Genomic DNA, 18,159 nt, shown 5'->3' with positions numbered 1-18,159 from the left:
ATATCTAAAATATTAGTAATATTTGACCCCACAGAATTACGATGTTATTATAAAATCTATTGTACGAGAATATATTAAAGTATATACTCAGTGACACTGTTCGGTAAATGGCGTGGAAAAATAGTTCAAGTATTTATGTGCACGTCCTTTGTTCAACATTTAATGATAGTTACAAACTGAGCGAACAGTATCTAACTTTATATTGAAATTGGCTAACTTTAGACATACATTGACTGTGGATAATGGTTGGCAACTATAACAGTATTAATGCTATTATAAACAAGACGCCGAGAATATAAAGGTATATTTATAACAATGAAAACCAGCTTTGCATTTATCCAATGTTATACTAAATTATGGTAGGGCTTGTGTCACTGTACTTGTAGGGATTTTTTAAGCAAGTGACATGTTGATATTTCGTTCTAAAGCATGTCGCTACGTTGCTTTACGATCACAAGTTGAATGGGCACATAGAATCAGTTTGACGGGATTAAAACGTAGGACCTTACATGTACTAAGCATTGGTAACAGTGTATTATTTTAATCAACGACAACTAGTAGGGATGAAAAGTTTTAAAGAGTTTATTAAAATATTTTCTTGTTTACATATTCACTTGTTTATATTCAGTTATAGTGATTTTACTATCTTACTATCTTCTTTCAACAATTGCTAACGTAACATGGTGTGATTTTAGTCAACAGCAGGTACGTATTCTAAACCATATATCGAGTGCCATAGAATAATATACATATATCCTAAGACACTCCAACTAGCTAGCTAACTAGACTGAAGTCATGTTAAAAACAGCACTGAGAGCTTAAACCAAATAAAAAATTCTGTTCAGAAAATCAACAAATCCTATATCGTAAAGAAAAATGCAGCATACACATAATAGGATAATCAGCTATAGCACGTATCCATTTACACATCTAATTTCCTAAAGCCGCTAATCGCCGACTTACAGAAAATCAAGGCTATGATATCGTAAAGCCTCCATAAATTTGTGTCAACCACCTGACCCGAATTTCAATGTTCGAACGTTATTGCGGGTTTCAAACAAAAGAAAACGATAGATCCTCTGTCTATCCAGAAAGGGTGATTCATGAATCAATATAATATGGCTTACACACTTATTTGCATGTCTTTGCCAATAGCGTTCAGATTTTCAAAGGTGCTATGATAGTGGAATTTTAAAGCAATAAAGTGACATTTATTTTCGTGGATATGATATAAATTTATTTGTCTTATAATTGATTCACATGTTCATAAATTAGTAGTCTAAGCTGTTGACAATTGACAGGTATTATCCAACACATTTGAAATTATCTTGTACGTTCGGAGAATTATTGTAGAACATTGACCAACTGCTGACACGGCTCACGTGGTTGTTCTAAATTTTAACAGCTAAAGGTGCGCGATAGATACACAAACAGCTCACAAGAATAATATGATGTATGTGTAAAAAGGTGTAAGTAGTATTTAAGATGTTATTTTATAACAATAACTAAGATTTGAATATTGCTCGTTTCTCGCTTCCTTTCAAAGTGGCAAATATTCATTCAAGCCCTTAATGGTCGTGGTGAGCCCGATAGCTTTGAGATAATCCCATTACCTTGAACCATTACCTTAGGTCTCTTGGTGCAGACATCCCATACTTATTTTTATATTTGCTATTTATATGTTAGGGTACATCTGTAGGGCTTAGGAATCTGTAGGGTTGTTTGGTTCCTACGTCTCACCCTCTCATAGTTATCTAGTGCAGCCTGCTAATACTTACATTATATATATACTCCTGACATTTGTTACTTATACATTTAAACACACATTTGAAAGCCACTGGCTGTTACACAGTTCTGAATATTGAAAGAAAATCCTTTTAAAATAATATAATAGTGAGTTCTATGTTTATAATAATATTTAAATATGTTTCGTCATCGCTCAAGACTCCCATGATCCATAAATGACAAAAAAATGTATTTTGGCTCATCTTCATTTATCATTTTATGTAAAACTATAATAGTTTATAAATCTATCTCATAAACAGAGAATGCCAAAACCAAATGCGCGCTAATAACTAAAGACAAGCATTCCTCCGTCAAAATCGTTTTCAATTTACCCAATGGTAAGAAGATCAATCACGCAAACGTCAGCAAAATTTGTCCGAAATAAATTGCTGATCTGATTTCGAGAGTTATTTTACAGTATTGATTTATATTTTCATCAAAACATGTGGTCGTTATTTCAAAAATGGAATTAGTAAATTTGCACTACTTAGTTTTATATTTTCTTTTGTTTATTTGCACAATAATGTATAATTCCGTAGACAACTAAGTTTAAAAGTTTAAATTTTCTTTTAACAGAGAGTATTCATAACATGTACCTGTATGTTGGGTTTGTGTCGAGCGTTGTGTTTACTATATAGTAAAATCATAAAACCCGTGTGTTGCAGAATTTATTTCAAACGTGTAACAGACTAATATATAAAATGACTTTTGTCTTGATGGTAAAACAACAGAAGCCTATTAAACAGTACAAATAGAATGTTCAACTTACATTGTATTTATGAAAAATTTCCCGCGTAACAAGATTATAATATGGGAATTATACAAATCTAATTTTGAATAGTCGTATGACCTTCGCACCTGCTGCCTAATCAAATGGAACAATAATTCTATTAGTACGGACCATTTTACGACATATTTCTACTTGCGAAGTCACAACCATCAGTATTTATTCACACCTAATCCCACATAACAGCCTAAAATGCACGAGATTTAGTATTTCTCGCAATGGTGAAATTCGGCCTTATATGTTACAAGAGAATTTAGAATTCCACGTTTTTATAAACCTTTGTGTATTGAATTCTATACAAATCAACATAAGTATTTTCAAATAAATATCCTTGTAAGATATATCGTGATTTTCTGTAACTTACAAAATGTAAGGCTGCAAACTAATGTTATCTGTCGGAAAAGCTAAGTAACTGAGTAAACAATTGATAGTTGCCCCGCGCAGCTATGAGAAACTGGGTCTTAGCTATAATAATTTGTCAACTCTATATCCTATCTACCATCTACATTTTAGCGTTTTCATTATTCATTGTTTGCACCCGTAAAAGCGATGTAGCGTAAATTCCGTCTCAAACACCTTGATGTTACCTGCTCAAGTACATTGACTCTACCTCCTAACCACGTACGCCTCGTAAATGAGTTTCACATAAATTTCAACGCTCCATTTATTCACGAACATTACGGCTATTGAACATTTAATATTTACGACGGAGCGATGGTAATGAAATCGGAAACTTTTGTCATTACGCAAGTTAAAATATGAAGAATTTACGATGATAATAATTTAATTTTGTATGGATACTTCACATCGTATACTGTACTAGTAATTCTAGCGGTGCTTGAAACAGACGCATAAATGTGCCCGTCTACCTCACTAGAGGGCTATGGTAGGTACTCACACACTTTAAATTAATGATTAAAAAATACAGTTCTAACTTATTATTATTGTCCAGATTATATTGTAGTAGATTAATAATTAATATCATTTGTTTCAAAGAAAATGTCTCGTTTTATAGTACTTTAATGGGATTATAAGGCAATTACAAAGGTGTAGTGTGAGTTACAATAATTGTTAGTATTAAATCGGTTACTGTAAGCATCACTATTATATTTTATTTCTAATACACAGATTAAGCGATATCGCGTAATTACATGTTAGTACTTAATACCTAAAGTCTTGTTTAGGTAACTTCATACAATTACCTTGTCGCTCCTAATCAAAGAATATACATTAAGAAAAATTCAAAATAAGGTCTCTAAGGCCTCGCTTTATATAATGACCTAGGTAAGCTATACATCCTCGAGAGAGTCGTAAAACCGAAGTTTTGAAAGGTTTATTGGGCAACAACATTTTTAACTCCGACTATGGATTCACGGCACAGCTGGGTTAGCCTAAAAGGTTTTATTTTTTTATATAAAATTATCACCGTGAAAAATATCAAGCTTCAACATTTTAAAATAATCTTATTATAAAATACTAGCCGTTTCGCGCCCGCTTTGCTGGACGAATTAAAATAAATTTTATGTTTCATTATTTTAATTATTTTTCATATTTTTATTATTCTTCTTTTTAACTTCCCGCTAAGAAAATTGAAATATTTCGAAAATCGAGTTTTTAACAGATGTTGACGTTTTGCGGTTAGGAAGCCTCTTTTGTTTTTATTAGCGGGAAAAATTTTCATAAAAGTAAAACAGAAATAAAAAAATGAAGGAACGTTGGAATTAAATAAATAAATAGCCATAAACCATCTAGGAAAAATTTCGCATCGAATGGTGGTTTCATGTCGATACGATCAGTGGTTTAGGCGTGATTGAGCCTCAAACGAAGACCATTTTCATTATATATATATAGATTAACGCAGTTAAATGTTAAAGGAGGCAATTTTTGAATTTGGAATTCGGAGTGGCGGTTTTTAATTAGTTTAAATAAAATTTAATCCATATCCTTTATCCGGGTTAATAACACATAATGGTATAATGGTTAGAGACAGTTTACTATTATAATTGTTAATTTCTTAAACTATTATGCGCTCAGTCTATGAAGTGCACTTTTTAACATTCGATTTAATCATAAATTAAGTTATTAAAGATTAGCGAGACTTCAGTTTTCTTTGTCTCATTCACAAAGGGCAGACTTTGAACTTTCACCTTTTCGCTAGTGTCTTATTATTGTTATTTTATTTTACAACAGACTGCGGTTTTTGAAATATAAATATAGTTTGCTAATAAATTGTCTATTTTATATAAATGATTAGATATTTTAGAAATACTTATGTAATATGCATTTTTTGTATGGTCTTTTCCTGGTCCATTTTCGAACAGTTTTCGTGTGTTAATAAAAGTCATATTGTAGGAAACAGTTTTTTTAATCTCCGGGAACAGACCCAATTTTGTAGAACTGTGAATGGAACTTTTATATTAAAAGGATGCCTCAGTGAAACTCAGTCTCACATATTGGACCGGTAGTTCTATTTATGACTAACCTTCCTATTGTATAAACTTTAGGGAAAAGGTTTTTATGATTATTTGGAACTTTCTAGATGCGTTACAATCTGTACATAGTATAATTAGAAACATCCTCTTTCAATAATAAATTGTACCTTTAATAACCTTTCGCAGGTTTTGTATTCTTAGTAAATAGTAAAAAATATCACTAAAACCTTACAACGCGAGTTATGTTAGTTAAACGCTTATAACCTGTAATAATGAATAATTTTAATGAGCTATTGCTGATTGTCTTTTTTTTCTTTTTTTTTCGTGGGGAAATGCGCTACGCATACCCTCCCGCGGCACGGTTGACCTGGTATGTGGGACTCGCTGTTGTGCGTACCCACTAAAACCCCACGGCGCCACCAGCAATCGCCCGGGGCAGGACACGGTAACAGCGTAGCCATGTCCGCATCCATCCACGCGATCAGCCGTTAATATCACGGTTCTCTACGGCCCCGAATGATGTGGAAAGGACCTTGGCACAGCAAGGGCCTTTCACATCGGCCAAGTCACCCTGTTTTATAAAGCTGGGGGAGGCCGGGTACAATATGTGCAGGGATGCTGACGCATCCCTTCTTTTGGACGCTAGAGCGACTGCGTGTCCAAGATTACACACGGGGTTGCACGGTGCAACGGCGACGCGGTGGTCTCCTACGGCGACGCGGGTGGGCTGCAGGATTATCCTCCCTTGTCCTCTCTGCCTCTTTCTTATGGTGCATAACGGCTTCACATTCCTGTATGTCTAAGGTATTCCCAAGCAAGTATGACCTAGAAGCCTTCTCGCCGTACCACCACGAGCCAACTTAAAAATCTGTTGGTGGCGGTTTTTACTTATATGATTTTAAACTTCGCTTGCAGGTTCCTCTCTAATTGCGTAGATTGGTTGACTGCGTGTTGCTAACGGAAGATTTCACGTCGAAATCCTTGATGACACATTACTAGTAGTATTCTATTGTCTATGATTTACGCAGATACATCTAAACTTCTTTGGCGGATTTTATTTATTACATTGCTCACATAGGTGGACGTTATGAGCCATTGTCCACGACTGTGTGTTAAGCGAATTATGTAAATATTGTAATTAAGCATTTATATCTGATAAAGAACATTTTCTCAGTAGAAATATTTTATTGATACTGCAGTTTAACTTGTACACGGTACAGTTCACGTTTATTTAAGAAAAATCTATTCAAAGTGATAATTATAAGTAAAGTAAGCTTAGAATTTCAAATTTCTAGCCTAAGAAATTGAATATTCCGCTCTCTATATATGATGACGGCCTAATTAAAAATACATTTTACAGCTAAATGACTGAATTACAATACATGACACAAGCTATTTTAATAACAATTAACACGCTCATAATAATACAGTGTTATTGTATGTAGTTGACCTGTTTGGAGAACATTCACGAGGTAGTTAGGTGGCATTTCACCCTATAAAGCTAATTAAAATGTTTAGAACTATATAATGAACCATAATGCATCCGAAGGATTATTATTAATAGTAACATAAGTTATAGCAATTCTCAAATGTATAGTCATCATTATTATTTACACCCTTTCATAAAAATGAGAGCTGTTTTCAGTAAAATATCGTTGTCATTACTTCGAAGAAAACGACGACGTATGTGCAATACTGTTAAAAATTCTGATTCAATTGATTTTATTGTGTATTTGTAGGGCATTCGAATTAGGGTAAAGCTTTTATTTTTACGTATAATATATGTTATTCGATATATAATACAGCTTAAGATATAAACGTTACAAATAACATTATTTATATTCGTTTTAATAATGTACGTGCATATGGGTATCAAGATCTAAATATAAATGTAATGCAGTCTTAATTAGTAGCGTAATTTCAATACTACGTAATTTATATAGTTAATGTTCCAATATATAACAGTTTTATACTGAGGAAAACCAAGCTTTTTGCTTAGTACTGAAGGCTTATATGGCAATATGGTGCTTCAGAGTTCAGGCGACAGTTTATATCTTGCCTTAGGTCAGTCTATTGAAACTTTAGCTGGGTCAACTTGACATAATACGGAATCTAGTCAGCTATGAAGTAGTGCACGTAAACAATATCTGTATATTGTTATATATATTTTTAAGAGTTTAATATCTGTATTTTTGTGAATATTAATAATCTAGTGGCTACATCTCTATATAGATTTTGGCCTCAAATCATCCATTCGTTTCTTCTAGCATCTTTATTTGTCATGACAGTGTTTGCCTTCACCTTAGGAGCAAGTCCTAATTGTGCACATAGCAAATTTCATTGTTGCAACCAATGCACTGTCTTGATCCGAACGCACTACCTAAGGGCTTCGAATATATATCGCATTCTTAGGCCACTAACACTGCTCTTGCTATATATTTATTATAAAGAAAAATGTATCAAGTTCGGTAGACAAATAAGAAGACACAAGTAGACCTGACCCGAACTACTGGCTAGGGGCCGTTCAAATATTACGTAAGCACTATAGGGTGAGAGAGGGGGGCCCCCCTCTCTTTTTTTGATTTTCTAAATAATCTACATGATCGGCAACATTCTCAAGGAGATAAGAAAAATTTCTTGGCGAATCCTTTAAGGTCTCTGCTGTGAGGCTATGGAATTCACTTCCCGTCCCTATTCGCTTTAGTTCCTTTTCTATCTTCCTTTAAATTCCTGTACAAACACTACCTGTCCATCTCGTAGCCCTAATTTTCGTAAGTCTGATATAAAATTATCGTAATTCATGTGCACTTTTTCTTTTTCATGTGTCCCTTTTTAGTTTAGTTTTTTGTTCCTGTTTTTATTTTGTCTAAATGTATATTATGTATTTTTGGACTTCTTGCTTACCTTGTCTAATTGTTTTATCACAGTGGTTGCCTGGAAGAGATCGCTCGAAAGCGACAATGCCGCCAGTTCCCTCCTTTTCATTTATTTATGTCAATTGTATTATGTTTCTGCAACGAAGTGTTAATAAATAAATAAAATACTAGGAGAATAAGAGACACGGTCGAGTCTAATGTGGTCTATCGAAAAAATATAATAAATGTCAGTAATTTGTAATACGAAGTATAATTACCATTATAATATGCAATCAAGCATCATTACCAAATCAGTGAATATGTAATTATCAGAGGCCATATATCCGCTTGCCTAGAATAAAAACCTTATACGGCTCTATGAAAAGTCATTATTTTAATTGCTCTCGACAGTTTTTCATTTACGTTGTCGCTTTCGTTAATAAGCATGTTCTATTTTTAAATCTAGTTAAGTTTATGCTAAATCTCAGTAAGCGTAATGTATGTAAATGTGTCAATTACTTACTGGAGAGTAGGAATAAAAATGTCTTTTACCTTTACCGATGTTAAGGTTTTGGATGGAAATCATTTTCTGAGTAGATTTTACACGAGAAAACTTTTTCAATTAAATTTTTTTGTGTTCCATAGGCAAGTAAAATAACAGACTATCTAGTTTACCAAATTCCAATGAATGTTTTTTTTTAATTTGTTAACAGTTTATTAAAAATTCACAGCTTTTTTTTAAGATAAAATTTACAATTTATTTATTTAATAAAATTTTGCCAAAACGGTTTACATTCGGAATCTGATAAAATATTATGTACTAACCAGGACAATTTACTAATAGTTTATTGTTTGAGGTGCGTGTGGGAATGTGTAAGGGTATGTAAGTGTGTGTGTGTCGAGTGTGCGTTTTAAACTAAACCAAACCAACAAAATCTATATTATAGAAGCTTTGTGCCTTTAAAAGTGTAATCACAACCATACTTTCCTTTTTGGTTTCACTTAGCCTCATCAAAATTGGCATCTTTCCTTTCAATTTAAATAATTATTGAAAGTTTAACCTACCTAAAGAGTTTATTATATACTTCGACGGTTGTTTATAAAACGCCGTAGGAACACACATTGTTCTCAAAATGGAAAAACATATATGTATAGTGCCTTTACTCAGCGTTTACTTTGCTTCAGGTATAAGTGGTACTTGTTCCATTGTGTGCCGTATACTATGCAGTTATGAGCGATGCACTAAATAAATATCAACTCAAGTAGTCGATGCGAACTGTATAAAAGCTTTGAGTATTTTTAATCGTTTTAAACTTTTTATTGATATTAATTTATTCTGTGTGTACCGTAGAAAATATTCTAGTAATGCATAATGTATGAGCATATCAGCTTGAGTAGGAGTTATCACGTTGTATTTTAATAATGAATAATTTATAAAACAATTAGTTCTTAAACACTTTTTGCATCAACCTCCTATATTACAATCAGAAACATAAATAGTAAGGACAATGGGAGACTGGGTAGCCTAATAGGTATGAAAGTCTATATAAATAAAAATGAATCGCAAAATATGTTGCTAAACTCGTAGACGGCTGGTCCAATCAGAGTATTTTTTAATTTATTCCTTGAGAAATTGGTTTTTATTCTGGTAAATCGAACCGTCTCTATAGGGAAGCATAGCAAAATGTTCCATATGTTAGTACCTATATGTAGCTACTAAAAAGGTAGGCAATATAAAAAAAATAAGGCAAATCGACGTTCGAGGGGGCAGCTTATAAATAAAAAAACCCCGTAGTCGTAATACGACGACCGTCAAGTTTGTTAAACGTTTTCATAAAATGTGAAACAGTAAATAAAATTTTAATAAACGTGACTTTTTCTATATAACTTATATATTTATACATTATAAAAATTTGATTTATCTACAGAAAGTAGAATAACTTTATAGAGACTTATATGGATCAAAGTTAAAACTAACGACTTTAAACGGCTTAGTGGTTCCCTATCTGTGTCAAAACTAGCTTAAAAGTGTGAGTTATCTACTATGTTGTTCATAATTCACTAATAATAGCATAAATCGGTATTTTATGCCTTTATAAACCGCAGCTTTAGGTTTTTCTTTAAGGCTTTATTGCACATGCGATCATTAGGTTTTATGGCGGCATTTTGGGGATGCTCTCTCGACAGTGTGTAATCGAGGTAGATTAAATGAGCCTGACAACCGAATTTCCCTTTGTATAGAATTATAGTGAACCATTCCATTTACGAGGGGATCTTTTTAATCTTCAGACTGTCAGAAAAAGAGGAATAGGTGCCTGCTAGATGATTTAAAAAACTATTTTGGGCTTGTATTTGAATATAAATCACGCAGAAATATTACAAGAGAGAGCCATATTGAGGTGTGATGTTAAACTCTGCTCTTATATATATTTAATCTAATCTCTTCCATTCTTAACTACAATAAAATATAGAATCCAGATCTAAAATTACTTTGATAAAAGAACCCTTGAAACAATGGTAGGAATAAAATACCAGCCTATTAAATATAGATATACAAACACAAAATCTGAGATTCAGACTCAAAAAAGGTTATTGCTATCTTTCATTAGGGTTTTTCATTTTATATTTATAATACCAAGGTGTGACGATTACACCTATCTTATAAAATAAAAAAGATTGACGGAGATTCTCTACATCTGCTTTTAAATTTATATGCAAATGTTACCATATTTGATAAATTAAATAAATGTAAAAAAACGATTTCAAGTAAGCACGCTACAGAATATAGGCAACTAATATTATGTGGCAAGTAAACCTAATACTCTTTAACTAATTACTAGCCATATTCGTTATCAGACCAGCTGAATCAGCATAATACTGTGATAATGTGAATCTGAAGTACGGACTTGAGCCTGTGGATTATGGCCCAGGGATCTGCGCACAAATAAGCTCTTTATATTATTTATTGAGGCCTTCTTGCGCCACACATTTGATATTATAATATGGGGCTATAAGAAAGTGTCTCATTAATAATAACAATATTGTATTAATTTGAATAAATTTATCTATAGTATAAAAATGTGTTGGTAAGCGCATAACTCAACAACGCCTGGACCAATTTGGCCAATTCTTTTTTTATAATATTCCTTGAAGTACCACGATGGTTCTTACGGAGAGAAAAAATTTAAAAAATTGAGTGAAAAAGTCTAAAAACAACACTTCTATATTCCCATACAAAATATTCGTAATAAAACTTAAAAGTCAATTTGAACTTTAATACCATATCATAAAATTCAAGCGTTAGTGGAGGGGTTCCAGGAAGGTAAATTTTTATTTTTTGACATAATGTATTTGTTGTCTTATCAACTTTTTTTTTTTATCTTACTAGCTAGACCAGTGTCCCGAATAGCAGAATAAGTATTAAAAAAAAAAATAATCGACTGTTAGGCGGTACGATGTTTGCCAGGCCATTTAGTTTAAAAAAAATATATCATGTAACTTAACAGTTTAGTAAAATAAACGTGTCTATGGCACTCGTATCTCTTGGATAGTACAGTTACATATTTACAAATAAATCTTCGGTACCTTTTGCAAAATACAGTTGAAGTATTAGAGAGCATTGTATAAACATTAAAGCTTTAAGAAATATAGTGCGTGTCGTTCATTATTTATGTTATTTAAAATATTTCTTAGAAGTAACTCTAAGCACGAAGGGATATCGTGGTAAGACTTAGGTTTTACTGCTTATTAAATGCTTAAATTATCGTTGACATGAAATTTTATTATTGTGAACCTACTTCAGCTTAAGAGTATGATAATGATTTCAAGTTCATACCTAAAGCTAAAATTGTATTTACATTTTATGTGATTAATACATTTTTGTTAAATAATAGTATAAATATGTCGAAATAATTAATGAACAGAGTGAGCTACTATATTCTTGAGATTTGTGGTACCCAATTGAAATTGTACTCGTAGACCGTCTTCTCCTAGTTTCTTAATCCAAAACCAAATCTCTAACGCCCGAACAAAATAATCAATTCACAATCTCAGATTGAAAACAATCTGAGATCAGACCGTGACAGTCGATCGATCTCATATCTGCATCCCAATAACGAAACGGATAAAATGCTCTTTGTCGTTCTATTTTACCGAGTTTTCACTCATATTTGATAATCAATGTAAACCAAATAAAGTAAATACACTACAATACAATACAAATAACATTAAAATATACATGTTAAAACATAACGACCCGTTTTTTTAACTATATAAAAAACTGTTATAAGATAAAATCTGTTAAATAATTAACTGTTGAAATCGAGCTTTCGTCAACTGTGATTTTCATACAAAGGGTTATCCACGGACACCGATACTACCTACAGTAGATAGCTTGTATCGACAGATGGCTTTTACAATCCGTCGATTGGTAATTGGCAGACTAGTTACAACATTTGCATAAAGATTACTATCTCAGATGGAGGATTATGGATTGAGATAGGTTTTTGGGTTCGGGCGTAAATCTATATGCAAAAACATAGGCGACGATGTTTCGTTAGTCATATAAAACGACATATCCTGTTGCCCGTCTATTTAACAAGACATCCGTTTACCGAACGCCTTAAAGAAAAAAATTATAACACCCTCACATATAGAACGAAACTCAATGAGCTTATAAAAAGCATGTCTGAAATGCTTTTTATGTTTTTACTTTGTTGACATAGAAGTCATTCAGTCTTCAACAAACAGAATTTTTCTATTAATCGCCGCATTATATTGGATATGTTTTCAAAATAACTTGGCCAATGTTTGTGTTTCTCAAAGTATCAAAAGCAGGACGCAACACACCTAAGCCAGGGATTACGCCCTCAGGGGCTTCGCTGCAAATTGAATGAACGCTACATTCCCGTACTATATGGGCCAAAATTAAATATGAATAGAATAACTTGCGCGCACGTTACCTCACAGGTTTTAAAAAACCAGTTATAGGAATGTTATATAAGAGTATTGTAAAGTTATAGTAGTTATTTTTTGATCTGACTTACACGCAATCCCTGTCTTTAAATAGTGTAGAAATCTAAAACCTAAGACAAGGAGCTAACCTAAGGAGCTATTACGATTTTTATGGATTGGAGTTTCTCTTGTTCTTTTACCGTTCATGGGAGGTGCCAATGTAAAACAAAAGACAAAACACATTTCGTTTAATTGTAATAAGTCTTAAGTCAGAAATCACAAAATTTCAATTATTGATGTTTGCTTAAATTGTTAGTATAATAAAACTATTATATATATACATCAAGAAGTTGTATATAAGTCAGAGGTAACTCAATTTTTTTCTAAGAGATTATGTTAGATTCGCCTGAACCATCAACAAAATCGTCAGCAAAGCAAATATACTCTCAAATTGTCGATAAACGTGTTTATTTAATAAAGAGTAATATTCCTGCCTACTACTGTCCCAAGCTTCATAAATCTGAGTTTACGACCCATTATTATACAACGACCAAATAATGAAAAACAACTTAAGATGATGAATACACGACACAACATTATGATGTGCTTAAAAATAACTTCAGTCGACTTTTAATTTCATGAGCGATGTTATTTAAAAACTGATTTTCGTTTTTTATCCTGAGCTGAAATTATAAAATTTATTAAAGTCATAGCTGTAAGCTAGGTTCAGTATAACATTTTAGTTGGTATATCAAATGTATGAAATAAAATTTGAGCAACGCCTGATCGAATTTCCGAACTGTCACACCGAAAATTGCGTATCATGTATTCCGATAAATTATACTTCGAGTGTCTCGACTTTGACACAAAGTGACATGTCTCGTTTGTGATTACATGACTTGTCGCTCGACTCAATGGTACAGCCACCAGATTCATCAAAATGACACATGATTTAAAAAAAGCATATTATTATTAAAAACTGACCATTTTTTTTTCATTTTTAATGGTAAATGAACGTTAAATATACAAGAGGCCCTTGTATGATTTAATAACGATCAACATGTGACCTATATATAAAGCCTAGAATTATCTACTATAAAGTGTTTATGATATTTAGTAGCAATCACAACAAACATTCAATAAATGACGAACCATGGCATAAAATAGTTTTGTTTTCATTTATGTCTGTAAATTAAATTTGCACGCACGTTAAGATAAATCAGCCCTCAATCTTTCTCCTCTATACCTCCTAGTTCGTTTTACTTAAATCGGTCGAAAAGAGTCACATCCTACCTGGTTCGTGTCCTATTTACAAGTCTAAAATGAAGAAGCACAGGAAAACTCTGATACACTTATATTTGAATTTATGACTAGTTACCTGTTAAAAATGATCTACGTGTTTTCTTGATACTTATCTACACGACCAAGCCGACCTGAAGGTATCATTATATGAAAATAAACAGATCAGAACTTAAAAACCTTCCTATAATTAAGAAGTGAAATTTGGTTTCAAATGTTTGTGCACTATTTTCATAATTAGGTCGAACCTAATTTCTCTGTTTTGCTGATGATTTTTCTTTTTTTGTGGTCTAAGTGCCAACAAATTTCTGTAATTTTATTTTATTTTATTGTGTGGTTGTATTATCGTATATGTTTTAATTGTATTTTTAATTTCTATTTAAAAATTTTTTGTGAAACTTATGCTTACATTAATTGTCACACATTTTAGATGTAAGATTTTGTAAAATAATTAGTAGATTTAGTACTGTGTGTGATGTCGTAAGCTTAATAACTAAATAAATAAATAAATAACCATCAAATCAATGGCAACAGTGCGCAAAACATTCGTAGTGACAAATAATTGTAATCGTTCAGCATTATTTAACGGAAATTAAAACCTGTAAACCGGAGATTTCCTAGTGTCAGCAATTTGTAAGTCCTCAATTCTGGGCCCAGTTTCGAAATGAACAGGAAACACGGTAAATAGAAGAAATTACTTGTCATCGTGTTCCGTTTTATTGGACGTGGAACATGTTCCATTTGTTTCGTTCACAAGACTTTTATTTTTAAACATTTTTGTTGTTGACAATTTAATGTTGAGAAACACGGCAAATTGCGTCAATTATTTTTTACAGCTAAATTTTATTATTTATTATTTATTTTAATTATCTGTATATCTATCTATTTCTTTTATAGAGGAAAAATAATAGAAGCTTGTAATTTATAGCAGTTTTACTGAACAGCAAGCAGCCTTTAAGAAATCGTAAAAACATTGAGTTATATAGTTGAAGGTCGTATTCTCTTACAGGTTTTTCTGACACTAATTACTTTTTAAACTTCTACAAGCATAAATAAAACACACAATAAATACCATGTATAAATCAATAACATAAAATACATACCAATTGTAATTAATAATTGGAATTCCTGGAAATATTGACCTTAGCCGCCGTTTTTTATATGATGTAATCTGTATTTCAATACAGTATGTATGTACGTATGTTATATTAATATGTGAACGTTTCTTGTAAAAACGATTTGATATTTCATCTTAGATTACATAACATCTCTAAGACGTAGCCAAGGGCGTTTTATAGCCCTTAAATCATTACATGTCTCTTAAAACCCCTTTGATGTTCGATGTAAAACTTCGTTTCGTCAGCTCATTCAGTTTTGGCAGGCGATATCATTTTGTTTTACACAATACAGTTTTCGATACAATTCCATTTATTCACGACTTTCGTCGCGATGAATCAGAAATAATGCCTAGTTTAACTCCAAGTATTTTCTATGATAATATTTGATATAGAATTACAACAATTGAATCGAATCAAATCAAATTTATTAATACCTGCCGGCTGCACGCACGAAAAAACATGACTCATGCGGCGTTACCTCGCTCTGAGGCGTTGCCTCGCTCTGAGGCGTTCCATTTAAGGCTTGAAGTGCAAGCGAGAGCGCGAAGCGACAGAGAGGCACAATCGGACTCCGCGCTCTTCAGCGTTCGACATCTGTCTCTCTCCTACTTGAGTGACCGATTCGTGACGTTGTCACGTTCAACTATCGTCAGTAAACCGACTTTACAGACAACCGATTTTTCAGAAACAGTTTATAAACTTTTCGTAGCATTGGGTATCAGATTGTTGGAAGGAACTTTCTTGCAAACACATAAAAATATAATACAACAAAATCCGTGTTATTATGGTAACTGAAACGCTTTTTTAAAGAATATTTTTCTTGAAAATTTAAAAGTATATTTAAATTAAACACAGTTAAACAAGTGTTCATCAAAGCTCAGCTTAAAGTAACAAAATAAAGTTTAAAAGACTGAAATCCATTTACTACAAAGCGGCTTTGTAACATTCCCTTTAATTTGGTGTTTCATATAAATATATTTTACCACGAAGTTCTTTTGTATCCCAGCGTAGTTGTATAAAAAGAAAGTAGTTATTTATAATCTATAACTTAAATTACATTTGGTCAGCGTTATATTGGGACAAATTGAGATAGAATTTTTGCCTGTATTTCTTATTGAAAGGTGATTTGTGAACATTTTCGATTTATCTTGAACATAAATACAATTCTTCGCCCATGAATAAAAAAAAATACCTTATTGACAAGCATTTACACGTATAACTACATTCTTCAGGAGTTTCAAGCTTAAAACTTTAAAAAAATTACTGTCATATCAAAGATACTTTCTTATTTGTATCAAGAAACATTCTGTCACGCGCCAATTACAACAGACTACAGCTATGGAATATATGTACATAATTTATTATCAAATAAATTATATTGATATGTCACGTAATCCATAACTTCATATATTTTGTAACAGATATACTATTTATAAATTTTACTGTTATTTTACTTTTACAATATCTTTGACATATAAGGTATATATCTCAAAGATAGTGTAAAAGTAAAGTTTTGTGAAATCGCACAAAGAAGAAAAATTTTCGTTCAAATCCGCCGTTTCAGGACGCTATTTATCCAAAAACTTAGCTTAACAAATTCGGTTTCGAAATCCCGGCTTTGAATAAGGAAGATTTATAGTGTTTTGTAGTTCATTCTTACTATCATTGAACAATATATTAATCATTTCCGACAAAGCAAACGTACAAAAGAGTCGTGTTAGCGGTGTCCCGACGGATTGATGTGGTTTCGTGACTTTGTCGCGGCAGATTGTGGAATAACCAGCATTTTTACTAAATAATTTTCATATTTTATGTTTAGTATTTTTACGTTAAAACATAAATGTTTCTTTTGAACTAACACGGTGTCCCTATAAAAATGTGAATGCTGTATATTCTTAATAATTTTAAATTAAAAATGCAAAGTATGCTTTAGTGGCCAGCAATTTCATATCAAGTATTAAAGTTATCTTTTAAGACTCAAGTTAAACTGGAGCATTTTCCAAGAAAAACTAAATGGAATGTTGGGGCTACTCGCTCTGAATTTTTTAGCTTCCTGAGCTTTTAAATGCATTCGTAAAGTTCGAAGACGCCTAGAGTTTGTGGTCATCTTTGTGTATTGATCGTCTGTGCTTAGCCACGTCATTAATGCCAGGTCACGCAACACTAACTTCGCTTATATAAATTAAGATTTTGAGGTAAATTATTTCTAGTTTATATGAATTCAAGGGTCGTTATTAATACGTTTATACTTCAACGGCACTTATTCGGGGCTGAACGTGAACTTGTGTTGTACTTTTTATAAACAATATTTTTAGTTAAGTTATGTAGGCTTGGCATCGCTTTTACTCTGTGTTAAAAGATTTAAGAACTTCAATAATGTAGTATTTTTTTAAATATCAAACACATACTGAAAAACGTTCCAAATTTAAAAATAATAAAAAACGTTTTTTGCAAATCTCCTAGTTCTGCCACGGCATGCGGTCTTGTAGATCGCAGTATTGCAATTTGTTGGAAAAGAAATGTCAATAATTTCCCCTGAGACGCCGCGCCCGTCGCACTCACAATTTATTACCCGGATTCAACTTCAATTACGACTATCAGTTGCACTCGTACACTTTACGCTGCTTTTGAATAAAACGATTGGACTGAAATTGCACGCATATTTAATTGTTTTTATGAGAGGCAAATGGCTCAACTATTAGTGAACCCTGACTGTTAAAATATTAAAATTATTATTATTATAATTACATGGCTTTTCGTTGAAACAAGATTAAACAAACACTTCCATTTCAAAGCTGTTGTACTGTGTTTTATAAATTATAATGTATTTCATACAATACTAAAATCGAACCTATTTGTTAATCTTCTGTAGTATTTTGATAAATTTATAATATAGAAATTTTAGAATATTTATAGGCTATATCGTAACT

The 18,159-nt window shown here is 32.2% G+C and overlaps 1 protein-coding gene across 11 annotated transcripts in view; it reads left to right on the top strand.

Annotated features, from left to right (window-relative positions):
• Positions 1 to 18,159, top strand: part of LOC125049226 (alpha-catulin) — a 55,619-nt gene that overhangs the window by 2,171 nt on the left and 35,289 nt on the right. The gene's annotated exons all lie outside the window — the stretch shown is intronic.

This window comes from Pieris napi, chromosome 1, assembly GCF_905475465.1.
Source record: "Pieris napi chromosome 1, ilPieNapi1.2, whole genome shotgun sequence".
Taxonomy (NCBI): Eukaryota; Metazoa; Arthropoda; class Insecta; order Lepidoptera; family Pieridae; genus Pieris; species Pieris napi.
The sequence above is the reverse complement of the archived record's forward strand: the minus strand, read 5'-3'. Positions and strand labels throughout refer to the sequence as shown.